This window comes from Heptranchias perlo, chromosome 4 (assembly GCF_035084215.1).
Source record: "Heptranchias perlo isolate sHepPer1 chromosome 4, sHepPer1.hap1, whole genome shotgun sequence".
NCBI classification, from domain to species: domain Eukaryota; kingdom Metazoa; phylum Chordata; class Chondrichthyes; order Hexanchiformes; family Hexanchidae; genus Heptranchias; species Heptranchias perlo.
Window position 1 is genome coordinate 88,822,806 of NC_090328.1, and position 11,887 is coordinate 88,834,692.

Below are 11,887 nucleotides of genomic sequence, written 5' to 3' on the forward strand. Positions count from 1 at the left end.
GTGCTACAAGTATGGGCCTTGGCAAACAGGTTCCTTAATATAAAAAAAATTCAGTGAAGCAACAAGAAAAGATGGTATCGTAATTACAGTCTGCTCCAGATGTCTTCCATATGCTTTGCCTATAAGGATATGGTAGTTACTAAATGTACCAATTTAGTGGCGAAAATCAATACTGCGCCAAACTTCGTTTTCATTGTATTGATGAGTCATCCATTTTGGACTACTTTGATCCTTTCTACATTATATAATTGGAGCATCATGTGTCCACTGGATACTCAGACATATGACTAACTCTCACCCATAGAGCAACAGATGTCTGAAATTTGGTATCAGTTACACACTAATGATTAAACATTACTGGGCTCACCTCAGATCACTGGGCCTGATATAAAAATTAGAGTTTAAAATATGGTATAATCTGTTGCTTGTCTGTTAGTCTTGCAAACTGGAAAACAAAGCGGTCTTTCCATTTTACTCACAAAACAAACTAATCTGCCCATTCAGTTTGCTGGTGCCAGATGCCAGACAAATATATTTTTCTTCTACCAGATGTACCACAATTCCACATATTTTCACTTTTTTCCTTCTTCCTTCCAATATTTTACCTCCACCCTGTTCCTTTCAAATGTTATCATGCCATATTCTATTCAATGACCAAGCAGAATTCTAGGGACAAATTTTATATGTAATCATCATAAAAATGTCATAACAGATACTCAAGACTGCAGGTGCCATGGCTCAGTGGTAGCATTCTCACCTGAGACAAAAGGTTGTCGGTTCAAGCCCTACCCCAGAGACTTGAGCACATAATCTAGGCTGACACTCCAGTGCTGTACTGAGGAAGTGCAGTACTTTCGGAAGTGCCGTCTTCCGGATGAGACATTAAACAGAGGCCCCCTGTCTGCCCTTCAGGTGGATATAAAAGATCCAACTGCACTACTTGAAGAGGAGCAGAGTAGTTCTCCCCAGTGTCCTGGCCAATATTTATCCCTCAAGCAACATCACTAAAACATATCTGGTCATTATCACATTGCTGTTTGTAGGACCTTGATTCATGCAAATTGGCTGCCGCGTTTCCCAAATTACAACAGAGACTACACTTCAAAAGCACTTCATTGGCTGTAAAGCGCTTTGGGACATCCTACGGCCATGAAAGGCACTATATAAATGCAAGTCTTTATTTTTTCTTTATGCCAATAGTCACAGCTAGAAAAAACATCCAAGCTGTCAGAGTTAAACAGTACGTTGACTGTATGATTAAAAGCACATCTGAATAAAGGAAGAGAGCAAAAAGGACAAAATGCACTAGAGGAGGTACAAATTATTCTTAATCCTAATAACTGTGCAGAGAATCTCAAATATGCACTACTAACAAACTCTATGGGTGAAAGTCAGCCTGAAAATTCTTCAACGTTGTTGGCTTCCAATGAAGCATAAGGACTACTCAATTTTTACATTTTCTTTTCGAAGGAGCACAGAATTCAAAGCAGAATATCAATTTGGAGTAACATGGGAAGAACTCTCAACTGAATAATAAAAAAAAATCTCATTTCCATTGAGAAGCTTTAAGGAATGAAGGGAAAATCTGCAACATACAACCAACATAAATTAAGGAAAAATTACAAATGATTTTAAAAACTGCACAGTAAAACACTGCTGTGACTATAGTAAAACCCCAAATGATTATGCCATCATGTCCTGGTCACAAAGTTGAAAGTCCAAGCCCCACTTTGCAAAAATTGAACTCACACCCAGTACTGTCACCACACTGCAATACTGAGGGACACTGAACTGTTGGAAGTTCCATCCTTCAGCCACTGTTAACATGAGACCCCATCTACCAAGTCGAGTGGATGATGCATTTTTCATAGCACAACCTCAAATAGCAGGGTGTAACCCAAAGTATCTTGGCTCATAGACTTCTCCACTTCCCCAAATAAAGCCCCTAGGAGGCAGCTTTCTAAAGAACATTATTGGAAATGAGATGTGTACCATTATATCAACGGGCTACCCTAGTTAAACAGCTCCTAATACTAGTGTTTTTTCTACCATATTGAACCACAATTTTAGTTTATTTTTGAAACAAAATTTGCAAAGTAAAATTAAACAGCAATATTAATTCAAAGTGCAAGAGCAAGTGGTATTTTCAAAGTCAAAGCAAGAAGTGACAAGAAATGCAAGACTACATTTGCTTGCATTTCAGGTGCTACATATTTCACACTCCTGTGATTCGGGAAAAGCCGCAATGCACAGTGCTCATGCATCTTTGAACCACTACCATGCCTGTACTGTACATTGTGTTTCACATTAGCTGCTTAACAATAACTTGCATTTATATTGCACCGATAATATTTTAAAAAGAACCCAATGAAACTTGGACAGCAAAACAGAGGCCTTAGTGACCAAAAGCCAAGTCAAAAAGAAGGGTTTTGAGATAGCTTTTAAAAGGAAAGAGAAGTGGAGAGGAAAAGGGGTTTAAGAAGGGAGTTCCAGAGCACGGGGCCAAAGCAGCTTCAGTTTATATTTAATATGACAGGGAACCGCTGTACGTCAGCAAAGACTGGAGTGAAGTGCAAACAGGATACGAGTGGCTGCATTTTGGACACGTTGGTGTTTGTGGACGAGAAACCAGAAATGAGGGAATTGGAATTGTTGAATCTAGAAGGTAACAAAATCGTGGATAAGGGTTTCAGTGGTAATGGGGCTGATACAGAAGCAGACATGGATGATGTTGTGCAGGTGCAAGCTCAGTTTAGGACAGGATGCCAAGATTATGCATGGTCTTTTTTATAATTCTGAGACTGGAGACTTTTATGCAATTAAGCATCTCCACTAAAACAATTTGAGGATCAGTCCCTCAGTACAGGTGTTTAAATGTCTGTATTTTGCTACAATTTTTAAAGAATGTCTGGAAAGCAGCACAAGGCCTGTAATAATGATGCACTATTTTTCAATTATTAACCCAAGAAAGTTGCAATTTGCTGCCCTGTGCATCATCTCAGAGGAGATTTTCATTGGGTTGGTTAGATCAGGAGACCAAACTGTGATTAAAAAAACATAACTAAACAAGTGGAAAGCAATCTGATGGCCAAAAGATTATACAAATGTATGGTTTACACAAATAAATGTATTATGATGTGAGATTTGTTTACATTAAAAAGTTAGCAAGTGAGCAACCAGCACTTTACTTTCTTGCACAATTAAAAGAGCAGTTTCAGTGTGAAGACCTCCTCCGATCTAGGTATAGTCGGCATTCTAGAAAATGATAAAAAAAAATACTTCCAACCAATAGAAGCTATTTATAGGTTTAATCTTCTTCGATTTTGAGTCTCACCTTTTCGAGGAGTGACTCCATATAGAATCCTTGTAGATTAACATCTGAGTTAGTCTTGAATGCCACCCAGAAGGCATTCAAACCAGTACCGGACAGGTATTAAATTTTACCAGCTGGGATGTCCAGCGACTGACATCCAAGCCAATCTATAGTATCCCTATCAATTTCCTCACTGACAATCCTCATTGCTGACATCAACAAATCAGCTCAGTGAAGGGTCGCCAAAGGGAGGGGAAAAGAAAATTAGTACTAGGACTATCTCCTACCAGGTAGGAGTTTTTAACATATTGTCTAAATACTACAAAGTGGTAGGTGGGGGTGCTTTATGTTGAAAGTGTTCCCTCCAACATTCTCCTTGAGGCAGAAGGTGTTGCACAAGTATATATTTATTCAAAATGCTATTATTCTCCTCTCCCCTATGAAAGTAAAGATAATAAGATCAAAACAGTTCACTATTACTCAATTTAATACAGAACTATTTGCTACATTCATCCTTTAAGCATTATGGTAATATTGTCAGCCAAAATAAAAGAAACTAAAACTTTCTTACTTTATTCAAAAACTATTGTTGAATGAAAATAACACCCTGCATCCCAGTTGCATTTCTCAAATTACGCTTTATAATTTTTTAATCACTAAGTTAGGTACAATTATAATTGGTTTTGTATAATTGAAGTCAGTATCATCATTTCAAAGCAATAAAAATGTCCAGCACTTCCAGGTAATATTCTTGGATGAGTTAAATCTGCAGGAGTCCAGCAGAGAACTTCGCATTATCAACCAAATGCAGATTACTTTCTACAACCATTTCCAATCACACCCATTCCTGTACTCCCAAGTAAAGTTCCTCTTGGAAGAAATGACAGGGCCTGATCCAACACCAATGGTTGGAAGTAGGTAGCAATGTCCCAAGCAATTCTGTTCTGGGAATGCTTCTGTTTACCATGTACATCAATGATTTGGATACAGGACTATAGGGAGTGGTGTCCAATTTTGCAGACAATACTAAAATAGTAGGCATGGTAAACAATTCTGAGGACCAAAGGAAGCTGCAAGGAGATGCTGATAAGATGGTGGAATGGTCAAAAGAATGGTAGAAGGAATTCAATGTCAGCAAAAGTAAGGTGGTATATATTGGTTTAAAAAAGTAAAAATTATAGTTTGAATGTGAGAAAGCCGGTTGATGTGGAAGAGCAGAAGGATTTGTGAGTTCACATTCACAAGGCATTAAAAGCAGTACCTCAAGTTGATAAGGCCATCAAGAAAGTTAATGGGGCAATGGTTTATTAGCCAGAATATAATAATAGAGATGTAATGGTGAGTCTGTATAAAACCTTAGTAATACCACAATTGTAATTTTAGGCCCCACAGTATAGGAAAGATGTGAGGCAATAGAGAGGGTACAATGCAGGTTCACTGGAATGCTGCCTGGTATGAGGAAATACAAAGAAAGATGAAAACTGGGGCAGCTTTTGTTGTAACAGAGGAGATAACGGGATGATTTAAGAACATAAGAAATAGGAGCAGGAATATGGCCCCTCGAGCCTACTCCGCTATTCAATAAGATCATGGCTGATCTTCTACCTCAACTCCACTTTCCCGCCCTATCCATATATCCCTTGATTCCCTTAGCATCCAAATATCCATCGATCTGAGTCTTGAATATACTGAACGACTTAGCATCCACAGCCCTCAGGGGTAGAGAATTCCAAAGACTCACAACCCTCTGAGTGAAGACATTTTTCCTCATCTTGGTCCTAAATGGCCGACCCCTTATCTTGAGACTATGACCCCTAGTTTTAGACTCTTCAGTCAAGGGAAACAGCCTCTCAGCAGCTACCCTGTCAAGCCATCTAAGAATTTTATACGTTTCAATGAGATCACTTCTCATTCTTCTAAACTCCAGAGAAATAGGCCCATTCTACTCAATCTCTCCTCGTAGGACAACCCTAGCAGTTTTTAAAAATTATTAAGGAATAGAACATAGTAGATGGAAACAGGCTGTTTCGAGTGATTGAGGGGTTTAGAAGAATGGACATAGGTATACGATTAAATGGAAGAGATTTAGGACAGAGTGCGAGAGAAACTATTTTTTTATATATATGCAGAAGATTAAGAGGCTGTGGAATGCACTGCCAGAGTTACTGTTTAAACCACAGACCATGTCAATGTTTAAGAATAGGTTAGATAGGTGGATGAAGGAAAGGGGAATAAATGAATATGGTGTGGGAACATGGAATTAGGACTATTATATGCAGAGGATAAACACCAACACGGACTGATTGGGTCAAATGACCTGATCCCGTGTTGTAATTTCTATGGAACCACTGGGATTCTCACTCCTAAACTAACACAACATGAAGAAGCTGCCATCACAGTTATGTAGAGAGGAGTGGTCTAGTTATGAAGAGATGGGCAGCCACTTTAGTACTTAGGCTACCCAAAATACACCTTCAAAACTTGACCAAGATTAGTGTTATACTTGGTCGAAAATAACACTACAAAATCCAAAAGCTCGCCAAAAGAACTTGCTGACTGGATTCCTGAATCCTGTCTCCGACATGGCAGGAATCCAGAAAGCCATTTTGATTTTTTTACTCTTTCAGCTACTCACCAAATTGCCACGATTTACAACTCCAACATGTCCAAAAGTGCCTATGTAATTCGAATGCACTTCAAACCAGTAATTACTGTAATGAGCGGGAATAAAGTCTTTTGCTTCAAAGCCAAAGCTTCTGCATTGCACTTGCACTGGAGACAGCACAAGCGATGTATAAATGGGACATTTTACTCAAATCTATTTTTGGGTTCAAATCACTGAATCTGCCATTGCTTTTTCATCAATAGCTATATATTAGAATACAAACTTCCTGTCACTCTCCAAACTGCTGACTGCCCATACAATAAAGGCTTCACTGTATTTTCATCTGCCTAATTAATCAGCATAACTCTATATTTTGATAGTTTGGCTGTTGAACTTAAAATTAAAAATAGTGTAGAGTTTAACAGAAATTCCACTTGACAAAGTTCATATACAAATGCTTAACGACCTCATACTACACTCCTGTACGTGTTATACTTAAGTGGATGTTAACCGACTTAAAATAAACTTTTTAATGCATGCACACAAATAGCACATATCAGAATGTAATACGAACTCAGTAAGCACTCGCACGTGAACTTGGCCAAAACGAATTTCTGCCATCATGATTTTTGCAATCCACTAGCAAATAAAAAAACTTGTCCACAACTAAAACGCAATGTAGTTAATACAATTTTAATAAAGCATAATGGTGGATTTGCAAATTTGTTGTACATTTGAACACTGAAAAATACCCAGCAATACAACTGTAGAATTCAGTCATCCAAACAGATCTCTGCAGGGAACATTTTGTGCTATACAACATTGGATTAAAGTACTATTACAAGTCTGTAACTAGTGATGCAAGTAATTTTAGATGATGAATTATGAGTATTCCAAGAAGCATAATGACACAAGTGTGATTTTTTTCCTACAGCATATTGGTATCAATTCACAATTTATCACAGTAAGGCTGCCCCAACAATAAATGAAGCAGGTCTTCCCCACCCTTTTTATTTTAAAACAACCTTTGAGTTCTTTTACTTGGTTCTCTTACAAAAGTTGCAAAAATGTTGAATATTAAAATGTTTCATAATATTATGAGCACAGTTATAATTTACATATGCCAAGGATAATACACTTTCTTTCTAGTTTCTTTTTAATATTGACACGTTTGCAAAACCAAATCCATAATTTTAAATACCGTAATTCCTCCAAACCCAGCTACAATTAATATCTTGTCTTTTTCCCTTTAATTCTGGTGGCTACCATGGAGCAAAAGCTGAACCAGCAGAGGCTCTGCCTATCACAAGCACAAAACTGATAATTGCTACATTACTTCTGCAAAGAATCAGTGCTTTAATTTTTTTTTAAAAACACAGTCTTGCATTCCCCACCAATAAAAGCTGTATGCTTGTGTATTTATTCAAGTTGAGTTTTTAAAATTTTATATGCGTTCTTACACATCAATAACATAAAAGCCAAATAATATTTGGAAGCTTTTTCAAATGGCATTGCTTTACCTTACTTTGCACATTTACCTATCATTGATGTTTCTTCTTCAGTTTTATGCAACAATGTCATTCAAGCTAAAAATGGGTCATTTCACTTGAGACTTCAATGGAAGGCCACAGTGGTGTGCATACAATAACAGTATTTATACACACCAAGTACAGTTCTACCCTCTCACATTCAATTGAGCTTTTACAGCTTAGTAAGGTTCAATTATGCATTTGTATTTCAACCATCAAAGTTTTGTGTGAAACAAAAAAATATCAATGGGTTAAACACCTGAACCCAAATAAAGCTAGCTACAGTAATTAAATGTTCGATTGAATATATCCATGAATTCAATATAAATAATATGTTGGAAAGTAAATCAAAATACAAATAAACTTCACTGAATCCACCACAAATAACATAATTAATTCCCTCATGGTAAATGTCTTTAAAATCTTTCAACAGAAAACGTAACTTACAAAACAAAAACCACATTAAAAAAAATTACGCAGAGAAAACAACGCTGGACAAAAGTTAACAAAGTGCTGATAAGATTTCGATACAATTCACTACAAATTCTAAAATATATATATCGGTTTAAAAATAATTACTCAATCTTGCATTGATTTGATAACAGATGTATGTAAAGATAAAAACTTTACATTCATAAATTTAAAGAAAATATCCCCGTCTTTTGGAATATTTAAAATATCGTAAACCTGTTCTCCTCCCCCGAAACAAATCACCTATTAAAAGTCGAAATTAAACACCATCTCCCTCGTAAATAAAACAAAATAAAACTGAAACATCTCTGTTCCAGGCGTCTAGATAACAGATCAATCGATACCAATCTGTTGTCAAAAAGCCACATAAAACAAATAAAATCAATCCCAGCCCCTCTCCTCGAAAAGAAGCCGTCATCAAACTGATCTTCGCCCAGAGTTCAATCCGATCTCAAACGTTATCACTTTCCAAAGGAAAGCAAATATCGATGTTATTTAAACATCCTTTTCCATTTCACAAAAGGCAAGGATTTTTTTTGTTTTAAAAAGTGGGCGAAACATTCGCTTTTTAATCAATCAATGATTTTTTTAAAAATGTAATATAAACACATAATTAAAATCTCTTCTTTATTAACCGACTCATCGCCATTTTGCCCGGTTTTAATTTTTAAAAACTCAAAAGAAATGCCCCCAAAATCCATGACCACTAAAGGGATCCGGACAGAGAGAAATAAACCCACCCCAAGGAGATCCAACACCGTCAAATATTACACAAGGCCCGGGGGCAAACACCTCATCTACCACATTCACCAACACTTAACTGCCATGTACACTCCCTGTATCAACACTTTAATAAAACATCTTTCAAACAAGGCAAATAAAATAACTAACACAGAGCAGCAATCTGGGAAAATATAACCAACAAACCAGGAAAAAAAACGTAAAGGGAGGGGGGGGGGGGGGGAAGAAAGACATCAACAACCATCCTCACCCTCTGCAAACACACAGACCTGGGCATTAACACGCATCAGCTCCAAAAACTAATACCTTTTACAAAAACACTTATATTTTCCATATACATAATATATTACAAAGGCCAAAACACCAGTTAAAGGCAAAAAAAACACCCGTTATCGGCAACCTGTAAAACAATACAGATGGAAATAATTAATAAGGAAAGAAAACAAAAACAGACATCAGGCAAGACCCAAATACGGCCTTAAATCGCGAGGAGAGGCGAAATAAAACATATATAAAAAGCAGTAATTTATATTTTTTTAATCCTCACTTTCTTCCCCCCCCCCCCCCCAAGAAATATAGATTCAATCCAGAAATAAATAGTAACAACAGCAGCAGAGGCAACCTGGAAAATTTATATTACAAACCCACAAAGATAAAGAGGGTTGAGAAAAGAGCGGACCATGCTCTACAGTTTAAATATTAACAGCTTATTATTCAGATCCACCATTTCTAGGATGCAAGAAAGAGAAGACGGTAAAAGAAACAGATCGAGGGGGTTGCAGAGAGCGAGCTGTCGGTGGGTGAGTGGTGCAGGGTGTAAGAGCAGTTTGCGGCTGAGAGTAGCTACAGATATATAATAATACTAATAATATTCACCTCGGTTGCTGTTGTTGTGAGGAGTTGTTGGTGGGTAACAGTCGCCAGGACTACGGTGACTACGGCGCTTTATTCACAAGGCAACAGTTGCTATAACTCAACCCAGCGCTGCAACCGCGCTTGATGGCAGGAAGCGGACCCAGCGCGTCATCAGACTGACGTACGGAGCTGCGCGAGAGAGAAAAGGAGCGTTGGGCAGGCGGAGCGAGAGAGGGCGGTTTGGCGCGTGTCAGCTGAAGACCGACCCCGGGGGCAGGGGGACAGACAGGACCGACCCCGGGGGCAGGGGCAGGGGCAGGGAGACAGGACCGACCCTGAGGCAGGAGCAGGGTGGCAGGACCAACCTGCAGGGAGGAGCAGGGTGGCAGGACCGACCTTCAGGGAGGAGCAGATAGACACTGACCTTAGGGCAGGGGCAGGTAGATAGGACCAAATGAGGGAGGAGCAGTTAGACACTGGTCTTAAGGCAGTTGAAGACTGATCTTGGGGCAGATATTCAGGACCGACTTGAGGAGCAGTTAGACACTGATCTTAGGACAGTTGAAGACTGTCTTTAGGGCAGGTACACAGGACCAACCTGAGGGGAGGGACAAATAAACAGATCTTAGGGCAGGGGCAGGTAGAGAGGACCAACCTGAGGGAGGAGCAGTTAGACACTGATCTTAGGGCAGTTAGAAAGGACCAACCTGAGTAAGAAGCTGTTAGACAGGACCAACCTAAGGGGACAGATAAACAGGGCAGGGGCAGGTACAGAGCACCAACCTGAGGGTGGAGCAGTTAGACAAGACCAACCAGAGGAGGGGCAGATAGCGACATATCTTAGAGCAGGGGCAGGTAAATAAGACCAACCGGAGGGGAGGGCAGATAGACACTGATCTAAGGGCATAGCAGTTAAACCATCCTGAGTGAGGTGGCAATTGGAGACTCTCATTAGGGCAAGGGCATTTAGAGGGACACCAATAGAGGGGAGGAACAATTAGAGAGGCATTGGCCCACGGGGAGGAGCAGTTGCAGATGCAGTGTCCCAAGGAGAGGACCAGTTACAGAGATATTGACCCAAGGAGAGGAGCAGTTACAAAGGCATTGACCCAAGAGAAGGAGCAGTTACAGAGGCCTTGACCCAAGGGGTGGAGTAGTTAGAGAAGTAAGATCCACATTGTTGCTGAAAGGAGTATTGTTCTGAGGCTGGGGTGAGATATTGTTAAGCAAAGTAGATGGAGATTTGCTGTCCATCTAGCCATGTTATACATGCCCTGTCTCTGCTTTGCAACATGTGACTTGAGTGCTTAACGTTAACGTTGCTTGGCAAAAGTGTAAAGAACTTTTGTTCCCAGGCACTAACATTTCTTCTTTTGATGATCTCCCCCCGTCCTGAAAAAGACAAAAAAAAATAGAGGAGGTTGATACTGAGCGATTAGACAGATCGTAACCTGCAATGAAGAGGGAGAAGTTTGAGAAGCATTTGAGGCAGTGAAGTTACTTAAGATAGTAACAACGGTTGTCTTGTAAATAATTTAAAAAGGGATACATTTTCATGTTCAGGTCTCCCAGCATAGGGATTTGCATGCCAAGAACAAACATAAAAATCTGGACATGTACTACAAACAAATTTTGATCTGTTAAAATTAATGGATAGTAAATCGGGGTGTACACTCAAATTCCCAATAACATATTCCCAGTGCACAAAGCTCTATGCCCGGAGTGCTAAAGATAAAAATTTATCCCAAATGTATTGGTAAAGAGAACTGCAGCATTGAAGTTAATAACTCAGGCTGAGAGGCAGTTAGGCATTATAGAATCATACAGCATTCGGACCATCGCTCCTCCCCTCGAGTCATTGCCTCTTTTAAAGAGCTATCCAATTAGTCCAATCGCCGGCCCTTTTCCCATAGCCATGCAAAATTTTCCTCTTCAAGTATATATCTAATTCCCTTTTGAAAGTTACTATTGAATCTGCTTCCAGCACCCTTTCAGGCAGTGCAATCCAGATCATAACAACACGCTGCGTAAAAAAACTCTCATCTCTCCTCTGGTTCTTTTGTCAATTCCTTTAAAATCTTTGTTCTCTGTCCTCCTGCCAGTGCAAACAATGTGTCCTTATTTACTGTATCAAAACCCTTTATAATTTTGAACACTTATTTTTAAGCTGAAGTAAATGCATTTAGATAGGTACTAATGGGGGAGGGATGGCAGAGATAGGCAACATAAGAGCCAGTGACATACAGGAGATACAATTAAATTGGCAACATCCTAAGTTGGAGTGGCTGCTTGGAAGTGCAGGTGGACACAAAGTAACCTCAGGATGGAACAGAAAAACAGTAACCTGATTGACGAGGAAGTGCGAGGATATGA

At 39.1% G+C, this 11,887-nt stretch overlaps 1 protein-coding gene across 1 annotated transcript in view; it reads right to left on the bottom strand.

Annotated features, from left to right (window-relative positions):
* The window catches only part of rfx3 (regulatory factor X, 3 (influences HLA class II expression)), a 371,090-nt gene extending 361,363 nt beyond the window's left edge, over positions 1–9,727 (bottom strand). The window contains exon 1 of the mRNA XM_067983285.1: positions 9,536–9,727. The gene's annotated coding sequence lies outside the window, so the exon portion shown is untranslated. The remainder of the gene's footprint in view (positions 1–9,535) is intronic.
* Positions 9,728–11,887: the final 2,160 nt, after the last annotated feature.